The following is a 21,142-nucleotide window of genomic DNA, read 5'->3' as shown; positions in this document are numbered from 1 at the left end:
ATTTCGTCATTCCGTTTGTAAAGCATCGAAATATTCTTCTGAGATCCAACAAAGTATATATGTATATTTTTGATCGTCTTGACATTCGAAGTCGATTAACCATGTCGGTGCGTTCATCTGTTGAAAGCACGCTAACTTTCGAAGGGATAAAGCTAGGAGCATTACATTTTGTACAAATACTTCCTATTACAATAGTTTAGGTCAGTTGGTCAAACCGATTTTGGATCTTGACTTCTTGAGCCCCTAAACGCCGCAATTCTTATTCGATTTGTCTCAAAGTTTATATAAGTCAAACTTGATTAAAACTTGATATAGCTCCCATATAAACCGATCTCCTAATTTGACTCTTTGAGCCTCTACAAGGCGCAATTCGTATGCGATTTGGCTAAACATTATTTGAACGACATCTCCTATGACCTTCCACATACGTGACAAATATGGTCTGAATCGGTCCATAACCTGATATAGCTCCCATATGAACCGATCTCCCGATTTTAATTCTTAAACCACTATAGGGCTCAACTCTTATACAATTTTGGCTGACATTTTGCACAATGACATCTACTATGGTCTCCAACAGCCAAACCAAGCATGGTCCGAATTGGTTGATAACCTGAAATAGCTCCAATAGCTTTTCAATTTTTATCCATTATCCTTTGTTTGCCTATAAAGAGATATCGGGCAAAAAAATGAGAAATGAGATCCATGGTAGGTATGTAAGGCCGAACTTTTCACGCTTTTACTTGTTGTTACTCGATTCGTTCGACGAGTCATTGAGAACAACAATTTTCCCTTTATAAAATCAGCTGTTTTCAATGACTTGGCGAACGAATCGAGTGACAAAACGAAACGAAAGTGACAAAAAATGTGTGCTTATCGGCACGCCACTTAGGCTCAACTATAAAAAGGAGACTTCTTATCTTCGAGCTAAATTTTCAATCGACCCCTTTCAAGACGTAGAAAATTTTCACCTCTGTAACGTAACCTACTCTCCAACAACTCTGATTCTGTGTACGTTCGTTGAGCCTTCCCCTCTTACAGTTTAACACAAACTTGGATATTCGCACTCCACAAAATTAATTTTTATCTATGGCAAAGATAGCCACTTAAACTACCTGAAACACCTATTGTTAAGACCCGTCTTAGGGCGGGAAATTTAAAAAATTATACAGCAAACAACCGCAACGGAATTCCTATACTTTATTTTTCTTTATTTTACGGACCGATAGATTGCCATAACAAAGATAAATGCTGCTTGATTAATTTTTGCCACCTTGCCCTCTCCCTGTTCGTGGTGGCGTCTCCATTCAGTTGATTCATTTGCAAACTGAATAGATGGCGCTTATTTAAATGTCAGTGCTGCCATCGATAAGGGAAAGGTTTAGACTTTTATACCCTTTCACATAAGCATAAGAAATTGAAATTTTTTCCATCTGTTGGAACTTTTTTGAACATATTGTTTAAGTCAATAGATTTCCTCGTTTGGAGCGGCTTAGCGCCTATTACATTGATCATCATGTGTTAGTTGTCTATAACTGACTATATAGCTACCTGTTAAATAGTCATAATTTAGTCTTTTTAAATCAAATCAAATTGCCATATTAAACGATTACCAGTGGTAAAGAACTAATTTGCTGGTCTTTATATTAGGTGCGGTGGCGACAATTCTTAGTAGTTAAACCATTGTTGTTTGGACTTTTCTAGGAAAAGAAGGCTCCTTGTCGATGAGCTAAAAATGGCGGCCACCTTGTCTTTAAGGTTTGCAACTGCTCCTATCACACTGAACGTCATAACATTGGGGATATGGCGGCAGTGTCCTGTTAGGTCATTATAATTGATCAACTGTTTTAGGATAAGGTGGTCCGCTAGATATATGAGCAGAATAAAGATACCATATTGGCAGTCCACAACCTTAAACTTTTAATTTAATCCCACATTGTCATAATTGGTGTACACAGCCTTTTGGTGGGGGGCGTCTATAGGAGAATTGTGCGTCTCACTCCATCTGCCACTTGAGCACAAATTTGAATGACGTACTTCCTTAAAAATATCTATCAGTTGATCCCCTATTGTTTTAGTGGGTCAAATCAATTGGAGGCTACTTTAGTACGTAAAGCACCACCTAGATTCTAGGACACAAAGTTCAATGTCATATTCGCAACCTGCTACCAAATACCTTTAATTTAAGGTCCTTCTAGCTAGGATCGAGTTATATTCCTATTTAAGGGTGGGGCTACCCTCAATTACTTGGACCTCATTGTTTATGTCATATTCGTAGTCTAGTCCCGAATACCTTTCATTTGAGTCCCATATTGATATTTACGTCCAATACGTTTTTTTGGGGGAATTTTGGGGTTGGACGACCCCTCGCATACTTGATCCCAATTTTCAATACAATATTCGTATTCTACTCCCCAATACCTTTCATTTGATACCCATATTGTCCCTATCGGTCCACTTTTGATATAAAGTGATGTTTTTGAGGTAACGGGGGAGAATCCGCCCCTTCCAATATCAAAAAAACTAAAAAGCCTTTTCCTCCTTCCTGACCATTTTCGTAATCTACTCCCGAATACCTTTCATTCGAGTCCCATATTGTCATTATCATCCAATAAACCTATTATAGGGGGTTTTGGGGTCGGGACGACCCCCAGTTATATGGATCCAATTTTTAATATGAAATTCGTAGTCTACTTCTGAATACCTTTCATTTGAATTACATATTGTCCCGATCGGTTCACTTTTATTTTTGGGTCGTACTTTTAGGGTAAGGGGGAGGGTCCGCCCCACTACCGTTATCAATAAATTATATAACCTATTGCTCCTTCCGGACCACTCCCCACAATCTGTGAAAATTTTTAAGAAATCGGTTCAGCCGTTTTGAGTCTATACGGAACGAACAAATTTACAAACAAACACAAATTCATTTTTATATGTAGATATAGATTTACTTTTACAAACTAACTTCATAAGAGTATGTTTGTTTGTTTTTTATTTGCAGGGCAAACTCAAGGACGCCCACAGTGCTGCTAAACGTACCTCAGTAACATCGGCAACGTTATCAACGCACTCCAACTATCAGTCGTCATTGTCTTCCCGTAATGACACGCATGACAGGTGGTGGCCGTAAATGCTATGCTCGTCTCCATCCCCGTGTACAACTTGCGCCCTAAAAAGAAATTGAAGTACATAGACTATTATACAATCAATAAAAAATTATAAAAAAATGATTGGTTAAATGAACAAAATAACGGCTTCGCTCATGTACTTGCTGAGTGACATACATATCTCAAAAAATTTATTTTTTGAGTTAATTATAAACCTTAAAATTTTGAAACCTCCGAATGCATTTTCTGCAAAATCAATTATTTTGAGTTATGGCACTCTTCAAATACATGAGCATTATTTATGTTTCTTTAGAAACAAACTCACCTTATTAGAGAAAATGAATAAAATACATAGTTTTTGTGCGTTAAAGTCAAATTTTCGCAGTTTGATCACATGTCGTTGATATAAAAGAAGACATCGGAGCCCTTTCTTTCAGTCACATGGTATTCTCTCTCTGAGCGAGGTTTTTGCTAATCATTTGTCGCCAGTAGTTTTATCGGCACCGATTTCTCCGTGTACAATAAAGCCCATTCTCTTGGCCTGTGACAATAGAGCAGCAACTTCAGCGACTCCTATGCACAAATTATTAAATAAAAATTTGGAAAGTATTAATTTAAAACCCCACTTACCTTTGCTGTGTTCGATACGCTCTCCAGGCTTCGGATTTCTTGGTCATATGCTCGACTTTAGCTACGGCTTTTGTGACAATGGCAAAGCATCGCTAAGAATGTTCAACTAGAGTAACAGGCAGCTTAATATGAAAACCATCAAATCTTATATGAGAATAATGTTTTTTTTTTTTTAAATACCATTTTTTTTAAATACCATTGTAGCTATTGCCGTTTTATTGTTGCTCATTAATTACTCAGAATAAATATTTTGTAGTAATTAATGAAACATATGTTTATTTGACATTTACCAATGCTGCAAGATGCTTTTTTACGAAAAAAGGCTGGTACTACGTTCTTTTTTACGGAAAAATTTCTGAAAATCGTTCTTTCGGTGGTTTGTCAAGGTTCTCACATTTGATGTTTTTGGCCAAAATGTTGCCATTAATTGGCCAAAATGTTGCCATGTACATATAAAAAAATAATACGGCATCAAATAATTTATCAGCTGCTTACGAGCATGTGTACACACACAAATGTGAGTGTGGGTCGTACTGAAATTCATGTATGTTTTTGTAGTTTCAACCAAAACCCGCGCCTTCGTAATAATTAATATATAATGAAACACAAAACAATTTAAAAAGAGACAAATGCAAAATTTATTTGTAAAAATAATTAGATTTTGTAGTATTTTTAATGTTATAAGTTAAATAAGCACAACTTTCCAAAAGCTTTTGTCAGCATCTTCCACTTTTATTCAAATATTGTTGTTCTAATTGCAAGACCAAAAGCGCAACACATTCTTTCACAAACATTATTATTTCGTACAGATTGATTGAGTTGCATGTTGTGAAAGAAATATTTATTTTTCCTTCGGGTATATTTACTTATATTAAAAAAATACTTTCTTTTTTATGCATCCACAAACACTATTTTTTTCCAACCAGAGTAAATACATGTGAGCAACATCACTAACACTAACAAACACCCAGTTACAATTGAAGATTGAGGTAAGTTGTGTAAGTAAATGATTTGTTGCACAGCGACTGTGGCTGTTCTCTCAATGGGCGTCCCGAAATGTAAATTTTCCCTAGATGAAAAAACAAGTTATGACGACACGAACACATTTCGGCAAATTTTTCCGCGAATACCGAATGTAGTACCGACCTAAAGGCGGTCTTAATAGTCGAAATCACTAAAGTTTCCAATACGGCATCTCTGTTTTAATAAGTGAAAAACGGATTTTCGAAATGTTTTCACTTAAAAGAACGTAGTACCACCTTTAACATGCCAACTGGCTGGTACTACGTTTGTTTTTCGCCAGTGAAAACACAGGTTTTTCACGGTTACTTTTTGAAACACAATAATAATCTCTATAATAACATAATACTGGTTCTATATTCGTTTTTCACAGTTGAAAACATATATTTTCACGGTTGCTTTTTTGAAACACTACAAAAATCTCAATGAAAACATAATACTTTTAAGAAAAATTTGTCATAGGTAAAGGTTGGTACTATATTCGCTTTCGCGATATTTTTCGTCGATCAGTATGACATTCCCCCGTTACATATCGTGAAATTTGAATAAAATATTTATTTTATCATTCTTATATGTGTAGTGTTTGAAAAAAGTTATCGCGAAAAAATGGGGTTTTAACGGTGAAAAAATAACTTTGTACCAGCCATAATGAGGGAATGTTCTACTGAATGAAATCGGCAAGATATTTCCAAAATCCAAAATCTAAAAAATTTAATCATGAAAAAATGTTTAAAGCGAATATAGTACCACCCTTACCTTGTGATTTTCCGTAAATTAATTATGAAACGATATTTCAGTGTGGAATGAAAAGCGGCGGGTACACAGTTGTGATTTATTTCGTCTTCATTGAATAAATATCCAATGTTTTCACTTTTGTACACCACATAATGATTTTATTCAAGGCGGATTTAAAAAGGTGGTCTCACGCGAACAGCAATTACCAGCCGGACAGGTTTGACGGTATTAAGATGTCAGATTTTTGTTTGCATTCTCTTTGTTCTTGTCTTCTTTCTCGCATATTCTCTACTCATGTACGCACACGTACACAAATTTCTTTGTGTGTGTTGGCAAAACGTCGATCAGATTGATGGCAAGATGGCGGATTGTACCATATGATTTGTGGTTGTTGTATAAAACAAACGAGTGTTGCCATGGATTTTATTTGTACATAAAATCGCTTAGTTTTGATAAATGCAAAATTTATCATTCAACAAGTGTGGCAGATTGGTGAAACAAATGTACCGTTTTTTGTCAACATTTGTTTGCGAGAGAAAATTTTAGTAGAGCTGCGTACTGAGCTTTAAGTACAAGTTTGTTTAAAATATTATGTCACCCTGTACAGTTATCATCAACCGTATCAGTGCTGCCCTCCAGTTTCATAATAAAAATCCGGAAAGATTGTTCAACGAAAAACAATTCTGGGATATGTGTGGTACACCAAATTGAAGGCTCGGATCTCCCCTTTAATTATCTATACACACTTTTTTGATCGAAGTCTATTTATGTCTTTCCAACTGGATTTTGTCTCTTGCCCTCCAGCTTCAGAATAGAAATCTGGAAGGATTGTTCTACGAAAAATAGTTCTGGGGTATTTGTGGTACACCAAATAAAAGTTGTTCCCTTTAATTTGGTATAAAATCTTTTTTTTAGAACGAAGTCCATTTATGGCTTCCAGACTGGATTTTGTGTCCTGCCATTTAGTTTCAAAATCAACATCTGGAAGGATAGTTCTACGAAAAACAGTTCTGTTGTATGTGTGGCATAGCTGATCGCCCCTTTATTTTGGTATACGCATTTTTTTGAACGAAGTTCATTTATGGTCTCTTGACTGAATTTTGTGTCCTGCCCTCCAGTTTGGTAACAGAAAACTTAAACGTTTGTTCTACGCAAAACAGTTCCGGGATATGTGTTGTATACCAAATTAAAGACTCGGATATCCCCTTTAATTTCGTATACACACCTTTTTGATCGAAGTCCATTTATGGCTTCCAGACTGGATTTAGTGTCCTCCCATTCAGTTTCAAAATCGAAATCTCGAAGGATTGTCCTACGAAAAACAGTCCTGGTGTATGTGTGGCATACCAAATTGAAGATGCTAATCGTCCCTTTATTTTGGTATACGCATTTTTTTTTTAACAAAATCCATTTATGGCTTCCAGACTGGATTTAGTGTCCTGCACTCCAGTTTCAAAATAAAAATTTGAAAGGATTGTTCTACGAAAAACAGTTCTGGGGTATCTGTGGCACACCAAATTAAAGGTGCTGATCGTCCCTTTAATAAGATGTACGCGGTTTTTTGAATGAAGTCCATTTATGGCTTCCACACTGGATTTAGTGTCCTGCCCTCGGGTTTCAAAATAGAAAACTGGAATGATTGTTCTATGAAACACAATTCTGGGGTATGTGTGGTATACCGAATTGAAGGTGCTGATCTCTTCTTTAATTTGGTATACGCGCTTTTTCGAACGAAGTCCATGTATGGTTTCCTAACTGGATTTAGTGTCCGTCCCTCGAGTTACCAAATAGAAAACTGGAAAGATTGTTCTACGAAAAACAGGTCTGGGGTATGTGTGATACACCATATTAAAGGTGTTGATCTACCCTTTAATGTGATGTACGTGGTTTTTTGAATGAAGTCCATTAATGGCTTCTACGCTAGATTTAGTGTCTACCAAATTGAAGGTGTTGATCTTCCCTTCAATTTGTATACACACTTTTTTGAACGAAGTCCATTTATGGCTCCTAAACTGGATTTAGTGTCCTGCACTCCAGTTTCAAAATAGAAATCTACAAAAAACAGTTCTAGTGTATGCGTGGCACACCAAATTAAAGGTGCTGATCGTTCTTTATTTTGGTATACGCACTTTGAACGAAGTCCATTTTTGACTTCCAGACTAGATTTTGTGCCCTGCCCTCCACTTTCAAAATAGAAATCTGGAAGGATTGTTCTATGATAAACAACTCAGGGGTATGTTTGGTACACCAAATTGAAGGTGCTGATCTCTTCTTTAATTTGGTATACTCACTTTTTTGAACGAAGTCCATTCATGGCTTCCACACTGGATTTAGTGTCCTGCCCTCCGCTGTCGAAATAGAAATCTGGAAAGATTGTTCTACGAAAAACAATTCCGGGGTATATGTGGTACATCATATTAAAGGTGTTGATCTTCCCTTCAATTTGAATACGCGCTTTTTTGAACGAAGTCTATTTATGGCTCCTAGACTGGATTTATTGTCCTGCACTCGAGTTTCAAAATAAAAAAACTGGAAGGATTGTTCTACGAAAAACAGTTCTGGGTGTGTGTGATGCACCATATTAAAGACGTTGATCTCTCCTTTAATGTGATGTACGCGCTTTTTTGAATGAAGTCCATTTATGGCTTTTACACTGGATTTAGTGTCTACGAAAAATAATTCTGGGGTATGTGTGGTACACCAAATTGAAGATGTTGATCTTCCCTTCAAATTGTATACTCGATTTTTGAACGAAGTCCATTTATAGCTCCTAGACTGGATTTGATGTCCTGCCCTCCACTTTCTAAATACAAATCTGGAAGGATTGTTCTACGAAAAACAGTTCTGGGGTATATGTGGTACATCATATTAAAGGTGTTGATCTTCCCTTCAAATTGTATACTCGCTTTTTGAACGAAGTCCATTTATAGCTCCTACACTGGATTTAATGTCCTGCCCTCCACTTTCTAAATACAAATCTGGAAGGATTGTTCTACGAAAAACAGTTCTGGGGTATCTGTGGCACACCAAATTAAAGGTGCTGGTCGTCCCTTTATTTTGGTATACGCACATCTTTGAACGAAGTCCATTAATGGCTTCCACACTGGATTTTGTGCCCTGCCCTCGAGTTTCAAAATAGAAATCTGGAAGGATTGTTCTGCAAAAACAGTTGCAGTTGGTGTATGTGTGGCACACCAAATTTTGGTGTACTCACTTTTTCCAGTCCATTTCCATTTATTGCTTCCAGACTGGATTTTGTATCCTGCCCTCCGCTTTCAAAATAGAAATCTGGAAGGATTTTTCTATGAAAAACAGTTCTGGGGTATGTGTGGTGCACCATAGGTGTTGATCCTCCAATTGATTTGGTATACGCGCTTTTTTTAACGAAGTCCATTTATGGCTTCTACACTGGATTTAGTGCCCTGCACTCGAGTTTCAAAATAGAAATCTGAAAGGATTGTTCTACGAAAAACGGTTCTTTGTATACGTGTGAGTGGTACACCATATTAAAGGTTTTGATCTCTCCTCTAATGTGGTATACGCACGTTTTTGAAGGAAGTCCATTTACGGCTTATACACTGGATTTAGTGTATACGAAAATCATTTCTGGGGTATATGTGGTACACCAAATTAAAGGTGTTGATCTTCCCCTAATTTTGGTGTATGCATTTTTTTTGAACGAAGTCCATTTGTGATCACCAGACTGAATTTTGTGTCTTGCCCTCCAATTTCTAAATCTGTAAGTTTTAAATTAAAGGTATTGTTCTCCTCTTTAATTTGGTGTATGCGAAAGTAAATAACTCACAGCGAAATTGTCTGGCGACCGAAACTAAAAACGCTTTATAATTTCCGAACTTTTTTAATTTTTATTACTTTGTGTCACCCTGTTATTATATCGATTATATCTATGTACGTCGCTAACTTCACGCAGGTTTATAATTAGGAACTATAACACACACAAACAACAAAAATGGCGCGAACTAGTAACATACTCAAAATCAGAGATGCACTAATCACTGATTTTGACAGATAGTGAACACAATATTTTGTTGTTTGGCAAATGCCATTACCTGTAAATTAATATATCCTGATTGTACGTACCGCAGTGACCACACTGCTACAACAACAAAATAAAAGTGTAAGAGCTATATGTGCTAACAATTGTTATTTAAGTCCATCTCTGTGGTGTTCATTGCTGTCACGAGAAGCTTGGCTGGGAGCTACCGGACGCGTCCACAGGTTGCGGATAGTGGAATGCTCCATATGGAGAAGCTGCAACGGCAGTCGCGGAAAATTAGCGGTGACGAGCGGAGAGTCTTAGTGAGCGGCCATGTGGCCATGTATTGCACAAATACTGAGTGCCTATGATGCTCGATATGACAAGGCGAGTTGTTGGCGCCTTTAAATAATCAATAGTCTTCGCGGCGATCGGTCCTTTGGACAGGAACGAGCTTGTTCACATAGAAGCTTGACGAGGATCGCCTCCTCCACATGAAAATGTGGCTACAACAGCAACAACAACTATCAACACAGTCATGATCACATCGGGACCAGTCTCTGATCTCACCAATAAAGAACTATCGAATGTAGTTCTTAGGAAGAAAACACCATCAGCTGCTGGTATGGGCGGCATTACCTATGAAATGGTTAGTCAACTAACCAGTAAATCAAAAGCGAACCTCCTCGCAGCAATAAATGCAGCTTAGAAATACTGTGATATTAGCAATAATTGGCGTAAAATTACGATTGTATACTAGATGTACCGACAGCTTATGATTGCGTCAAAATACAAGCACTACATACAATACTTTCGGAACTCAAGTGTCCATGCGAGATCCTTATTACAAACTTCCTGAAACATCGAACTCTTGTTGTGGGTTATGAATGGCTTGATAATTACAATGGGCTTCCACAGGGCAGCTATCTAAGTCCAATGTTATTTAACATCTACACAATTGGCTTACACGGCACTGTAAATCCACAAACACACCTATATCAGTTCGCTGATGATTTCATTAAACCCGCAATAAAGCGCAGAAAAAACTGTGGTTAGGTATGTGGCTAAAAGCGGAAGTAAAACCCCAGACATCTGCATTGGTAACACTAGAATCACAAATGTTACAAAAATAAAGTTTCTTAGCAGACACATCAAGAACAGCCTGACCGTTAAAGATCACTATGAAGAAGTGATTTCGACTTGCAGCCCTGCTCTAAAAATGATAAAAACAGAAAAACATGGCTACACCCCACAATAAGACTTAACCTGTCGAAGTCCCTTCCTTTTTCGAAAACTGAATATTCAATCTCGTCAACATACATCAACAAGAAAATTCCCACATTTCTAAACCAGATTCTAAGCAGAAATTTAGGCCTAAAACCTTTAACCCCAGTGCACTTAATTTACGTCTTATCATTAATGCTCCCGCTTCGATAATGCTCACAATATTTAGCAGCTAAGGATAGGTGTTTAACAGACCTATTTACGACAAAATTGCGCAGAACCCCCACACACAAAACCAGCCTTGAGCGCTCTTACATTAAGATTCAAACCATACTTTAGAACACTATTTGCAATGATATGGTACTACCTCACTCCAAACTTGTCTCTCTATAGGACAACAGCGGATATGGGTAAACCTCGACCCTTGTCTGAATGACAGTAGGACAGTTGGTTTTGTGTTGTCATTTGGCCCATCAGAGGAAGTTCTGGCTAGAAAGTGCGCTATGATTGGGCAAATGACAACGCAGGCAACAGGCCCAAGAAGGAAAATCTTTCTTTTTCCTTTTGACTGTGCACTAAGCCGAAGGTGAGCAAACGACAACAGGATTGAGCCTGAATGAGCCGAAACAAATAGCTAGCTAAGTGCAAAGTGTGGTGATGTGATATTGAGACAAGAAGAAGAATAACAACCACAATTATGGGCGTTTTTTTTAAGAAAATGAAGTTTAAATAATAAATTGAATGTAAAAGTCCAAAGCAGACCGTTCTGTATATTTTATTGAAAGTTAAAAAAAAGGAAGACAACTACTTTAAAAGCTAATCGTGACAAACTAAATTACAAGCTAATTTTAAAGCTAAAATACCAACTAATCCTAATGAACAAAGTTACAACCAAATATTAAAGCTAAATTATGAGCTAATCTGAAAATTTAAATACAAGTTAAGCTTAAAGGTATAACTAAACAAGTAAAAAGGCGTTAAGTTCGGCCGAGCCGTACTTTGGATACCCACCACCTCGGGTATATATGTAAACCACCTTCCATCAAAATCCGGTGAAAATTGCATACCTTATTTCCCATAGCAGTTACATCGAAATATGTTCCGATTTGGACCAAATACTAATAAGTACAAGTCATTGTTCAATTGTGTATAACAAAATATTGGTCTTTTTAGTAGCTATATCTAAAAATAAACCGATCTGAACCATATACGACACAGATGTCGAAAAGCCTAACATGAGTCACTGTATCAAATTTCAGTCAAGTTCAGCCAAGACTTTAAATCGAGAGATCGGTCTATATGGCAGCTATATCCAAATTTGCACCGATTTGGGCTAAGTTGCAGAAAAATGTCGAATAGTCTAACACAACGCACTGTCCCAAATTTCGGTGAAATCGGAAAATAAAAGCGCCTTTTATGGCCCCAAAACCCAAAACCGAGAGATTAGTCTATATGGCAACTATATCCAAATCCGGACCGATCTGTACCATATTGCAGAAGTATGTCATGGGGCATAACTTAACTCACTGTACCAAATTTCGGCGACATCGGACAATAAATGCGCCTTACATTGGCCCAAAACCTTAAATCGAGAGTTCGGTCTATAGGCTGCTTTATGCAAATCTGAACCGATCAGGGTCAAATTGAAGAAAAATGTCGAAGGGCATAAGAAAACTCACTGTCCCAAATTTCAGAAAAATCGGTTAATAAATGTGGCTTTTATGGGCCTAATACCCTAAATCGGAGGATCGGTATATATAGCAGCTATATCCAAATCTGGACTGATTTGGGCCCAATTGAAGAAGGATGTCGAAGGGCCTAACACAACTCACTGTCCCGAATTTCAACAAAAACGGATAATACATGTTGCTTTTATGGGTCTAAGACCCTTAATCGGCCGATCGGTCTATATGGGGGCTATATCAAGATATAGTCCGATATAGCCCATCTTCGAACACAAAATTTCAGCTCAATATCTCTATTTTTAAAGACTGTAGTGTGATTTCAAAAGGCAGACGGACGGACATGTCTAGATCGTCTTCGATTTTTACGCTGATCAAGAATATATATACTTTATAGGGTCGGAAATGGATATTTCGATGTATTGCAAACGGAATGACAAAATGAATATACCCCTATCCTTCAGTGGTGGGTATAAAAAGAGAAAAGGATAAAAAATTAGTTTATAGAGAAAAAGGCACGCAGTTTCTCCCGATACTCATTTTTTATTAGGCCCTTCTCGTTAATTTACGATCCTTGCCCTTCCCCAGTACAAAGAGTTTTCTATTGGCAGGTAGGTGTTTTCCACAGGGATTTTTTCCCGGACGAGTAGGTAGAGAGTGTCGTCCTTTTTGGCATTGGAAATGGCCTATAAAGAAACAAGTAATAGTCCCATTCGGGCCATAAATGAATTGAATGCTGAACATTGTAGAAGTCATTGTGTTATATATCAGTCCATTCGGATAAGAATTGTGCCTTGTAGGAGGCACATATAAACCGGTCGGGAGACCATTTTATATGGGAGCTGTATCAAGCTATAGATCGATTAAGACCATATTGGACACGCATGTTGAAAGTCATGGCAGAAGCCGTTCAACAAAATGTCTACCAAATCGGATAAGAATTGCGCCCGCTAAAGAAGTCAAGACCCCAGATCGGTTTTTATGGAAGCTATATCAGGTTATTAACCGACTTCAACTATACTTAGCACAGTTGTTGGAAGTGCATATTTCGAGGTGTTACAAACAGAATGACGAAATAAGTATACCCCCATCCTGTGGTGGAGGGTATAAAAAAAATAAGAGCAAACTACAATAAATAATTTATACCTTTAACTAATAGCTACATTAAACATTACGATCTGCAGACGGACGGAGAGTAAGCGTCCAATTAGGGCTAAACTTCATTATTGGCAACAGGAGCCCTGAAATGGACGAGAATGCAGATCCCATTAGTCCCATGGAGATAAACATTCATACGTATTTGTCCGACATGAATGATTTTAAATTAACCCCCCCCCCATTAAATTAAACCCCCCATAAGATGGGGGGTATACTAATTTCGTCATTCTGTTTGTAACTACTCCAAATATTCGTCTGAGACCCCATAAAGTATATATATTCTTGATCATCGCGACATTTTATGTCGATCTAGCCATGTCCGTCCGTCCGTCTGTCTCTCGAAAGCACGCTAACTTCCGAAGGAGTAAAGCTAGCCGCTTGAAATTTTTCACAAATACTTCTTATTAGTGTAGGTCAGTTGGTATTGTAAATGGGCCATTTCGGTCCATGTTTTGATATAGCTGCCATATAAACCGATCTTGGGTCTTGACTTCTTGAGCCTCTAGAGTGCGCAATTCTTATCCGATTGAAATGAAATTTCGCACGACGTGTTTTGTTATGATATCCAACAACTGCGCAAAGTGTGGTTCAAATCGGTCAAAAACCTGATATAGCTGCCATATAAACCGATTTTGGGTCTTGACTTCTTGAGCCTCTAGAGGGCGCAATTCTTATCGGATTGGAATGGAATTTTGCACGACGTGTTTTGGTATGATACCCAACAACTGTGCCAATATGGTTCAAATCGGTCGATTTGAATGAATTTTTGCACGAAGTATTTCGTTATGACATCCAACAACTGTGCCAAGTATGGTTCAAATCGGTCCATAACCTGATATAGCTGTCATATAAACATATCTGGGGATTTGACTTCTTGAGCTTCTAGAGGGCCCAATTCCTATCCGATTTGGCTGAAATTTTGCATGACGTCTTTTATTCTTACTTTCAACAACTGTGTCAATTAACGTTCAAATCGGTCCATAACCTGATATAGCTGCCATATAAACCGATCTGGGATCTTGACTTCTTGAGGTCGCAACTATTATCCGATATGCCTGAAATTTTGTACGACGGATCCTCTCATGACCATCAACAAATGTGTTTATTATGGTCTGAATCGGTCTATTGCCCGATACAGCTCCCATATAAGTCGTTCTCTCTATTTTACTTCTTGAGCCCCCAATGAGCGCAATTCTTATTCGAATTGGCCGAAATTTTACACAGGTCTCCAACATATAATTTAATTGTGGTCCGAACCGGACCATATCTTTATATCGCTCTAATAGCAGAGCAAATCTTTTCTTATATCCTCTTTTGCCTAAGAAGAGATGCCGGGAAAAGAACTCGACAAATGCGATCCATGGTGGAGGGTATATAAGATTCAGCCCGGCCGAACTTTGCACGCTTTTACTTGTTTTTAATATGACCGGATCAGCATTAGATTGTTTTCTGCCAAATGGAATTGTAATTAATGAATTTATAAATTTGAAATGAATTTAGTTATGGAGGCATTTTATAGCAAATAAATACGTTCTTGAAAAATGTTTGTAACGTTTAACGGAACTCATGCCTTTCTCTGAGATCATGTAGATCTTAAGAAGGGGATAGGAAGGGTATAAGATGAAGAGGTAGGTACGGAGCAACAGACTGGAAAGTTGCTATGGTGGAGCTCTTGGTCTAGAGGGAGGGCTATTCCTCACCATAAGACCAGGCGAGAAGGCATACCAACAGGTGGTAGGTGTGGTGCTTCCTCTTTTTTAGACATTGGATATTTCGTTTCTTTTTCGGGCCAAACATACCTTTTTTTAGATAAGCCTGACATGTAAAACTTTTGTTCCTGATAAGTGATACACTTGCGCAATAACCTACCCATCCGGCGAGCACTAGCCGCGCATACGCCACCATGACAGCACAGCGACAAGTGGTCAGAAAATACAAAGAAAGCATTGGACCAGGAAAGGACAAACTAAACATTCACTCCCACTTCCATACTGTCTGCAATATATCGTCTAATCACAAATTCTTATTTCAAATTACAATAAAAACCTCCTGAACTTCATATAAATAATAATGCCGTCGACATAATAGATGGTTTTGAAAAAGCAGCTTCTGTTACCGACAGCAAGAATGCACGCCTTCAGTTAAAAATAACACATTAAACAAATACCTGGTAAACGACATCATTTACAAAATAAACAAGCCAAAAATGAGCTCACTCACCTTTATTTGGACTCCCTCTCACATTGGTGTTCAACCCAACGAACGTACAGACTTTTCGGCAAACCTGCAACAACCGCTGGCGCACCAATATTTCACAGCCATTCTATTAAGGACGCCTATGCCTTAATATTATATATTAAATAATTTATGTAATCCGATAGAAGGAATGGTCTGATAACTACAAAGCTGCTTTCGATACCACTTTACGTTCAACGGCAAAATATATAAGACTCTGCAGGATGACACTTGCTGATACGCATTCCTCAGTAAGAATAGGAAGGAATCTCTCCGAACCATTCAATACCAAACGAAGTTTCAGACAAGGAGACAGCCTATCGTGTGATCTCTTTAATATCCTGCTGGAGAAGATTATACGAGACGCAGATGGGGATAGATATAGCACACTAATTACAAGAGCACACATGCTACTCGCCTATGCCGACAACATCGACATCATGGGTCGGTCACCGGACGTAGTAACTGCAGCCTTTGAAAGAATCGAAAGAGAATCAGTGAAAATGGGTCTGGCAGTAAATGGAGATAAGACAAAATGGATGGTTTCAACTCCCAAAACGCCTTGTACAACAGAGCAGATAAAGAAAAAGGAGAAAGTTGGGAACCACAACTTTGAGATAGTCAGTAACTTTATCTACCTCGGCACCGTCGTGACCGAAACGAATGACACCAGTTTTGAGATAAAGCGAAGATTAATACTGGCCAACAGATGATACTTTTGATAAAGTAGCCAGTTAATACTGATACTACCCGTGTTGTTATAAGATTCTAAGACATGGGTACTTGTGAAAGCAGATGAGGCAGTGCTAGGGGTGTTTGAGAGAAAAATTCTTCCTAAAATATGTGGACCAGTTTGCGTTAATGGAGAATATAGGCGACGTATGAACCACGTGCTGTATGACGACGATAGCATAGTTACACGCTTCAAAATACAACGGCTACGTTGGCTAGGCCATGTTGTCAGAATGGATGAAGAAGCTATAGTAAATAAGTCGTTTGAAGGCAAACACGGTTGTATACGCAAACCGGGAAGACCAAAAGCCTGATGGAAAGATCAAATGGTGGGAGACATCACGAAACTTGGTGTCAGAGATTTTAGAATGAGCGCAGAAGATCGAGGCGCTTGGAACGCTATTATACGTTCGGCAAGTGGAACAAACAACAAAGTACTCAAACTGAGAAACGACTACTCATATTTAAAAGGTTCAACAAGTTACCCAATCTGTTCCACAATCGCTCCTTCCACTACTTAGAACAGCTTTGCGAAAAGGGCAAAAATAGAATTATGAGCACCAAATGTTCATTCATAAAAAACACAACAACTACTACATGATAGAAAACAAAAACAAAAGGAACAAATTGATTCATCACGCAGCAATTCCATAGCACTGAGGTCGACACCATCTGATGCACTGAATTTAATGCTACATCTAATGCCTCTGGACATTGTGGCTAGACAAATTGCTGCGACCACTGCCGTGAGGTTATGGGAGCTTTCTCTTTGGTCATATGGCAGCTACGGACACTGTGCTATCCTTGATGCAATATCTGGTGTTCCAGGCAGTGTGGATTACATCCTACATGAGCCGCTTTTTGATAAAAAGTACTGTAGAACCGATTGGAACTACGATATCCCTGGTAATAGAAGTTACATAGACTTCTATACGGATGGTTCCAAACTAGATGACCAGGTGGGCTTTCGGGTGTACTTTAAAGATCAAGAACTGGTCATATCGAAAAGGTTACCCGACCACTGCAGTGTATATCAAGCGGAGATCCTTGCAATTAAGGAAACGGTGAAATGGCTAAGATGTAATGTCATAACGACGATTGTCATAAATATCCTCTCAGACAACCATTAAATCCCTGGAGAACGTATTTCAGAACAAAAAAACCGCCCTCGACTGTCGCAGATCTCTCAACGAGGTGGCTGAACAGTTGAAAATTCACCTGTTCTGGGACCAGGCCCGAAGGACAACCAAGGATATATGGTCACAAAGAGGTCTACCGCTTTGCTATCACTGGCTAGAACAGACGTCTCAGTCATTGTGTCCGTCATGACAGGTCACTGTCTTATCGGAAAACATGCTGACAGACTGAAAATTATCAGTAACGACTTTTGCTCATTTCTTTTAGAACCTGTCTGATTTAGCAGATGTGAACGTTGGCAAGTTATTGGGCTTTCAAGCGATCAGGATGGTTCAACAGGACTAGGGACTAGAAGGCATCTTCCTTCTTCTGTTCCTGTGGTATCACAATGGACGAAAACGTCTAAGTGAGTCTGATGGCAAATTGCCACACAAATCTAACCTAATTCGACTGTAGAATCTTTGACTTCGATAACCTAGTGACATGAAGAGTCGTTCATACATACGAGTACTCGTCCAACCCTCAATAACCAAAACAAGTAAAAGCGTGCTAAGTTCGGCCGGGCGGAATCTTATATACCCTCCACCATGGATCGCATTTGTCTAGTTCTTTTCCCGGCATCTCTTCTTAGGCAAAAAAGGATATAAGAAAAGATTTGCTCTGCCATTATAGCGATATCAAGATATGGTCCGGTTTGGACCACAATTATATTATATGTTGGAGACCTGTGTAAAATGTCAGCCAATTCGAATAAGAAATGCGCCCTTTGGGGGCTCAAGAAGTAAAATAGAGAGATCGATTTATATGGGAGCTGTATCAGGCTATATACCGATTCAGACCATAATAAACATGTTGATGGTCATGATACGTTATGCAAAATTTCAGGCAAATCAGATAGGAATTGGGCCCTCTAGAAGCTCAAGAAGTCAAGTCGCCAGATCTTTTTATATGACAGCTATATCAGGTTATAGGCCGATTTGAACCATACTTGGCACAGTTGTTGGATATCGTTACAAAATACGTCGTGCAAAAATTCATTCAAATCGGATAGGAATTGCGCCTTCTAGAGGCTCAAGAAGTCAAGACCCAAGATCGGTTTATATGGCAGCTATATCAAAACATAGACCGATATGGCCCATTTACAATACCCATGACCAACACTAATAAGAAGTATTTGTGCAAAATTTCAAGCGGCTAGCCTTACTCCTTCGGAAGTTGGCGTGCTTTCGACAGACAGACAGACGGACGGACATGGCTAGATCGACATAAAATCTCACGACGATCAAGAATATATATACTTTATGGGGTCTCAGACGAATATTTCGAGTAGTTACAAACAGAATGACGAAATTAGTATACCCCCCATCCTATGGTGGAGGGTATAAAAAGGTAGGAGTAGTTGGCCGACGATAAAATGAGTACGCTATCTTCCAAAATCAAAATCAGTGCAGCTCTGTTTTTAACAAATAGTGAATAAGCCAACGCCGGTTTTCAGAGATAGTGCTTCGCGCGATATATGTGTAGTGGTGTTTTGATTCGGTTTTTTATTAATGCGTAAAAGCTTAATTCATTGAAATCAATCAAAATATCGATGTTATATTTGTCTATTCCGCTGCAAGCAATTTTAAAGGCATCCGCCAACAAATCTTTGACGAAATTGTTCACGATATGAATAGTGGAAGTTCGTCAGCTACTCAGTATGATATGCAATGGTGTAACGTTTCCGTTTTCTACAAGTCGTCAGCACAGGATATAGTAATCGGTGGCAAAGTAAAAAAGTAGGAACATGGTCCTCATGGCGCTTGCCGGCAGCAATTGGGGTAGGTTGCAGACAAAGAAGACGATTTATGTGCCTACCCAGTGAACCAAACGTTCAGGATACGGTCAGAAGTCTATACGAAAATTCGGCAAAATCATTCGAATTCGGATCCGAAGTCTGTCCGAATTCTTAGCGAACGCAATGTCGGAGGGAAATCTGATGTTTTCGCCGACACATCGCACCTAAATCGGAACCAAAATTATGTGAAATTCGGAAGCAAACTTAGAGTTGTCGTTAAGACTTTTGACCGTATTCTGCTGTTGAGTTAAGCAGAATATTCTGTTCAGATTTGTAGGCGGAATTCTGTCAAACTCCATGTAAAAAACGTCGGCGAAACGTTGGCTACAAATAAGCGAAAAAGTAGTACTCTGCTAATGGGATGGTATTCTAATCTGCTTTCGGAATAGTCGCGGAAATTTTTAATTGTTCCGCGAGCGAAATTTTACAGCAATTGAATGTTTTTGTTTCCATAAAAACATTTGATTGATGTTAAATTACGCTCGCGAAACAATTAAAAATTTCCGCGCCTGTTCCGAAAGCAGAATAGAATACCAACCCTTAATCAATACGGATGTGTAAATTAGAATTCCTTAAGAATTCGAATGCTTTTTCCGACTCATCGCATCGATTTCTGACCGAATTCTGGAATAAAAATATGTAGAATTCGGCTGTACTTTCCAACTTACTAACCGAATTCTGAAAGAATTCTTCCAGTATTCAAATGTGTTTGAAAGCAAATTTGCTCTTGAACACAGTGCTGCCAGGTGTTTATCGTAAAAATCGTCAAAATTGAGAACAAATCGTCACAGAATCGCCACTCTCTTAAATTAGCCTAAATCAATTAAATGGTGCGATTTTCGGAGGATGGAAGGCAACTAGATTGTTTATCAATACCCTTACTTTAATAATATTGAAGGTTGAATAAATTTTTTCAAATATTTTTCAAAAAAAACATATAAATATTTATATATAATTTTTTTTATAATGAGGATATAATTTTTGTTGCAAAAACAAAACAAGCGATAACGAAAAAATTGGAGGGATAATAATATTTAAATGGGCATTAAATTTGAATGGCCGAGGTCAAGCGTTTCAGACTAACTCAATTTTAATGATGGAAAAATACACATATGAGCAATGCGTTAAAGTTATCACAACCAACAACGGCCCTTTAAACAGTGGATCTGTCGTACAAAGTTAGACATAAACGATAATTCTGAACTTTTTTCTTTTATTTTAGGGTTAATTTTAGTACAAATAAATCCCGAAAAAAATCGTCAAATTATAAAGGGATTCATATAGAAAATCGTCAAGCAACAAAAAACTGTCGGGAAAATTTCTACAGGTAAAAATATATGTGCCACAAGAAAGCAAGCATAAAGAAGTAATAGCGTGCTAAGTTCTGCAATAAATTTATACAAAATAAATTTAGTTGAAAGGCATAATTTTATTTGATCGAGAGACCGGTTTACATGGAATCTATATCAGGTTATAGATCGATTCGGATCGTACTTGGCACAGTTGTTGAAAGTCATAACAGAATACTACACGCAAAATTTCACCCAAATCGGACAAAAAATTGCAACTTGTAAGGGCTCAATAAGTCAAATCGGGAGGTCGGTTTATATGGGAGCTATATCAGGTTATAGACCGATTCGAACCGTAC

At 38.1% G+C, this 21,142-nt stretch overlaps 1 long non-coding RNA gene across 1 annotated transcript; it reads left to right on the top strand.

Moving 5' to 3' along the window:
- The first annotated feature begins 6,098 nt into the window (after positions 1 to 6,098).
- Positions 6,099 to 10,798, top strand: LOC106089147 (uncharacterized). Its single transcript, XR_001221562.2, has 3 exons — positions 6,099 to 6,345; positions 6,408 to 8,366; positions 8,423 to 10,798. It is a non-coding gene; the product is annotated as an uncharacterized LOC106089147 (long non-coding RNA).
- Positions 10,799 to 21,142: the final 10,344 nt, after the last annotated feature.

The sequence above is a fragment of the Stomoxys calcitrans genome, chromosome 1 (genome assembly GCF_963082655.1).
Source record: "Stomoxys calcitrans chromosome 1, idStoCalc2.1, whole genome shotgun sequence".
In the NCBI taxonomy this organism is placed as follows: domain Eukaryota; kingdom Metazoa; phylum Arthropoda; class Insecta; order Diptera; family Muscidae; genus Stomoxys; species Stomoxys calcitrans.
Note: the sequence above shows the minus strand (reverse complement) of the source record. Positions and strands in the feature narration are given on the sequence as shown.